The sequence below is a fragment of the Bubalus bubalis genome, chromosome 13 (assembly GCF_019923935.1).
Source record: "Bubalus bubalis isolate 160015118507 breed Murrah chromosome 13, NDDB_SH_1, whole genome shotgun sequence".
Taxonomy (NCBI): domain Eukaryota; kingdom Metazoa; phylum Chordata; class Mammalia; order Artiodactyla; family Bovidae; genus Bubalus; species Bubalus bubalis.
The window spans coordinates 48788042-48793542 of NC_059169.1; the positions used below are offsets into that span (position 1 = coordinate 48788042).

The 5501-nt window shown below is 37.0% G+C and overlaps 1 pseudogene; it reads right to left on the bottom strand.

Moving 5' to 3' along the window:
• Nucleotides 1-1954: 1954 nt before the first annotated feature.
• Nucleotides 1955-5228, bottom strand: LOC102402869 (annotated as a pseudogene).
• Nucleotides 5229-5501: the final 273 nt, after the last annotated feature.

Below are 5501 nucleotides of genomic sequence, written 5' to 3' on the forward strand. Positions count from 1 at the left end.
CTGTCCATTCATTCATCTCTGAAAAAGTTAAGTGACACTTTATTTTAGCTACTATATTTTAGCATCATTAAAAAGCATATACATTAGGTAGCTTCTCAAAATGTTATTTATGCTCAGTGGTATTTAGCACATAGAACAGAGTGCATCTTCACATCCAGATTCACATAGAGATGTCTCATTTGAGTACCATATGCTAAAGAACTGGTATTTTGAGACAGAAGTACCAATAACCTGAATTTCTTAACCACCAATATGGACTTTTTATTCTGAAAACTTGTCTTCTTGGCCACATCATACAGTGCCAGTGAAGTCATGCCAACAATTGCCCTGTTGTGTATTAACCCAGCAGTAGAGCACCAGGTCTGTCTGATGATGATGGCAGGCACTATTATCATCCAGGTAAATAAAAGCCCATATTTTGAAATGCCAATTTGAGATTCAAGTCAAGGGTCCAATGTATTAAGAATGGAGTTTTCAACTATCTGGTATCCTGAATGATATAAACAATTATGGAAATTGATGGCAATTATATCCAGGAAGAGTTCCCAGCTACTGTTGTTTAATCGCTCAGTCATGTCCAACCCTTTTGTAACCCCATGGACTGTAGCACAGCCAGGTTCCTCTTCTCTTGGGATTTCCCAGGCAAAAATACTGGAGCAGGTTGCCATTTCCTTCTCTAGGGGATCTCCCTGACCCATGGATTGAATCCAGGTTTCCCGGATTGCAGGCAGACTCTACCACTGAGCCACCAGGGAAGTTATTACTTGCTATGAAGACATTTTTTTCAAATGCAGTTACTCAAATAACATAGCCATAAGATCATCCTGCAAAGTGTATCAGAAATGTGAAGTTAGGGTGACAAAGTTTGACAATAATGTTATGCAAGTCAAACTTGGAAATTACATTAAGTATGTCTGTTCTGAGAGAAAAGCAATAAATCCATTTTGTGTAAACATTTATTTTATTGCAGCAAAGCAACCTGTATACATTTGAGCATCACCTTTCCTTTCCAGTGAAACAGAAAGAAAAATTTAACAATAAACAGAAAGTTATAATTGAGAATGTCAATTGTAAATAATATCCTACATGTTCTACTAATTTTCCCATTGAGTGGAAGGGCTCAAGTCATAATCAGGAGAGAATTTTATGTTAAAAGTGTCACCTTAAACTGCAAGGATGTCCATAAACATTACAACTAAACATGCCAAAGGAAAAGACATGTTGTCAAAATGCCCAGTTAGCCCAATCAGACATCTCAAACCCACCCTTTGCTGACCTTCTGTAACTCCATTTTTAAAAGTTTTTTTTTTTTTTTCTTTTTCTAAACAAGAGAAAGTTGACAGATACAAGTTGGTAAATGCTAACTGTCTGTTCACACAGAGACCCAGTATAATGTCTGAGCCCAATATCTAGAAAAAGAACAAAAGCTAAACATTTTGTGCCCTATTACACAGGAGCTTAGTACCCTCCAGCTTTCAGACGAGCTAAGCGGAGAAGGCAATGGCAACCCACTCCAGTACTCTTGCCTGGAAAATCCCATGGATGGAGGAGCCTGGAAGGCTGCAGTCCATGGGGTCACTAAGAGTCGGACAGGACTGAGAGACTTCACTTTCACTTTTCACTGTCATGCATTGGAGAAGGAAATGGCAACCTACTCCAGTGTTCTTGCCTGGAGAATCCCAGGGAAGGGGGAGCCTGGTGGGCTGCCATCTATGGGGTCGCACAGAGGCGGACACGACTAAAGCGACTTAGTAGCAGCAGCAGTAAACAAGCAGAAGATTTTGCTTTTTCCCATAGAGCATGGTAGTGTTGATTCCATAGAGTTTTTGTAGAGACAGGAAGGATAAAAATTGATTTGGAACAGAAAGGAGTGGAGATTCTTTTTTCCCACTAAATTCTGCTCAAAGTAATAAGTTGAGAAACATTGTATAAAGAAGAAAAGAGACCTCAAAAACAGGATGACTTTGCCCAAGAAGGGAAAAAAATACTGCAACTTGCTCTCAGGGACTAGAGAAAATTAAAAAAAAAAAAAAAGAAAAAGAAAGCTGGAATCCATTAGTGTTCCATTAGTCATCCTCTCCTTTATCTTCATATTCTTCCTCTTTCCCATCATCTTCATCTCTTCACCTTCATCTTCATCCCGTCATTCATGAATATCTTCCAATCCTTCCTCCTCCTCATCTTTTTCTTCTCCTTCCCCTTCTTCATCATCCGTGTTAGGAATTATGTAGTACTGTAATGGATTTGGCCAAATATCATCTTTGATGGCCTCTCCTAACTCATCTGCACCTGCATCAGAATGATCAGTAAACCAGGTGAAGAAGCTCTCTGGTTCCTCATGCTGTCTCTTCCTGCTGGCTTTCTCCTGTGTTTCTTCTTTTGTGTTTAGTCAAATCCTTTCTGATTTCCATTTGATTTCAGTGGACTTTGAAGATGAATCACTACTCTCATTCAGACGAAATTCTTTGGAGAGAATTTTACTTTTGAAGTAAGAGTTTTTATTAAAATAAAAATCTATTCTGTAACCTGATTTAACATCTTCAAATTCTGTCAATTCAATTCCTATCAAGTAGTGTAGCACTCTTCTTCCTCCTCCACAAGCAGTGCAGACACTTGTAGATGGTTGGCAAATAGTGTCACCCCAAAATTTTGGGTTTTGGTGAGCAATTCTGACCGCATCTGGAAAAAAAAAATGGTTGGAGTTTGTTATATTTCTGTTCTTTAAGAGTCTCTTCACTGGCTAGTTCATTAAATCTGTCATTTGCTTCATCAAAATGTTCAGTTGCTTCTTGCTGTTCTTTTCTCCCTTCAGCAAGTTTGGAGAAGCAGACATTTACTGTGATCCAGAGGAAGGAGTCAGTCTCAGTTTATTTGGTTTCTTTACTTAATGTGGAAATGAAGACTCGTGTTTGGGAGATGTGCTGTGGGAAAAGCCAAAAATCAAACCAAGGGAAAACCCATACACAAGGAGCTCTGAGACCTCGTATTACTTAATTTCAATTCTCATAACAGTTCTTTGAGGCAGGCACACATTTTTCTCTCCATAGTAATTAGTGAAAGTGATAGTGTTAGTCACTCACTGTGTCCAACTCTTTGCGACTCCATGGATTATAGCCCACCAGGCTTCTCTGTCCATGGAATTCTCCAGGCAAGAATACTAAAGTGGATTGCCATTCTCTTCTCCAGGGGATCTTCCTTACCCAGGGATCAAAATGTATTCTTGATTTCCATATATTTGTATGGAGTTAGTGTTGGTATTAGTATTTGCTGAAATGTAATTTTAGTTAATTCAGTGTGAATTTTTATTTATAAATAAAGTAGATATCATTTCATCTTAGAAAATTCTAAGAAATAAGTGGATCTTTAAAATATTTTTCTTAACTATTATTATTCTACAGGCAAGTAGCTGTACATTATCAAGAAAGCACACATTGCTTATTTTGAGGATTATTTCACGTCTTCTGTTCTTTCTCAAAGACAAAACAATTTGGTTCTTTGAATTTCTGTCAGCAACACAAATGTTTAATTCAAATTGAGATAGAAACCAATTATGTTAGGAGAGGATCATTGACAATTGAAGCATTCCAGGACCTTTGGCCCTGACTGGCACAGAATGAGCAAAGAATAGCATTAGGAGACCCATAAGGAGTGTTTATTTCCGTAATTCAATGCTAAAGAACTGAATTTGGAGACATTCTTAACTTTCTGAAATAAGTAAAGTCAATACAAACTCGTTTGTTTGTTTTTGTTTTGTTTTGTTTTATTTTTTTTAATTTTATTTTATTTTTAAAACTTTAGCTTAATAACATCATTAAAGCATCCAAATGTTAACTTTCCCCCAAAACACTAGCAGGCATGAGACAAAAAGTCCCTGTAATCCTGCTTCTCCCAGAAAGCTAAAATGTATTACATGTTTACAAGCATTGTGTAATCTATCTTTTCATAATTTTGTCATTCAATTCATAAATCAGGTGCTATTTTTACCCTGATTTTACAAACATATAAAGTGAGAGGCAAAGAGTTATATGATTTGCCTTAGTCACCCATTTATTTTTCTTTTTAGCTCCAAAATTACTGAACAAAATTGAGGAAAGATTCTTAGTGGATAGGTGCTTTGGTTTATCAACATCAATCATGAGTTCCCCATTCAAAGAAGACACTTACAAAAACAAATATCTCATTCCATCTTATCTAAACAAATAACTTGCTTTGACTCAACCACAAATATTCATCTATTTTGAAACAGCATTTTGGAAAGAAGTCTCCAGAAAATAGATAAGATACTATAACTACCAGAATCAAAATGGTCTGTTTGTTTTTTTTAATTTTTTTTTGAATTTTTTAATTACTTTCAGCAATCACCTAGCATACATTCAAATATACTGACTGAGCTGGCAGGATCTGCACGTGCTCATCATCTTAGAATGATGATGAGCTCATCTTAGTCAGCTCTGTAGTAACTGGCATGCTCAGACATCTTGTAGAACAGGATTGTGAATCAATATTGGTCAGGGGAAAATAATACAAAAACAAAACAAACAAAAAAACCATAAACTACTTTATATAACTACCTATAAACTGCCTTATGTAATTTAGGAATAAACTTTTTAGCACAGAAATTAAAGACTAACAGGAAGAGTTGGGATTGCAAAAGGCAAGGAAGCGATTAAGTCATTGCCAAAACTCAGGGAAACTGCCACGAAAGGTCAGGGAAGTAGACACTGCAGGACTGCACCTGCACAGCATTCGATGGATTCGTCTCACAGACTTGCAGGAAAGAGGTGAAATCTCAGAATTTTCAATCATCTGTTTCAATCTCATCATTTATTTCATTCTAAGTCATGAGGTGGTTGGTTCTCAGGAACTTACTGGGAAGCCATAATGAATCTGACATCTACCCAAGAATCTTTCTACAATTCACTAAAAGAAAATGACTTCTTCCCTTTGATCATCACTATTCTAATCACATACCTCAAAGTCTGCCTTAGAATTGTAGAGGAAAATGCATTCTAGGAAATGTCATCACCAACTTCTCAGCAATCTCCAAAGTCAGGCTTGGAAGGGGACAATGGTGATGGCAAGCAGGCAACAGGTAATCCAAATGAGGATACACTAAGCCCCTTAGGTCATGTGTCTCTCCCCCTGTAATTGTTCAAATATGCCATAGCTTAGTGACAACCTTCTTTTGATATATTCTAATTTAAATATTGAAATATAGAGTTACCCATTATTAACATACCTTATGCTAAACTATTTGGGACTGGAAGTAAAGGAAAACAATTCTTTGTACAGATTTGAGAGTTGGATCATAAAGAAGACTGCATGCTGAAGAATTGGTGCTTTCAAACTCTGGTCCTGGAGAAGACTTTTAAGAGTCTTGGACAGCAAGGAAATCAAACCAGTCACTCTTAAGGGAGATCAACCCTGAATATTCATCAGAAGGACTGATGCTGAAGTGGAAGCTCCAATACTTTGGCCATCCGATGTGAAGAGTTGACACA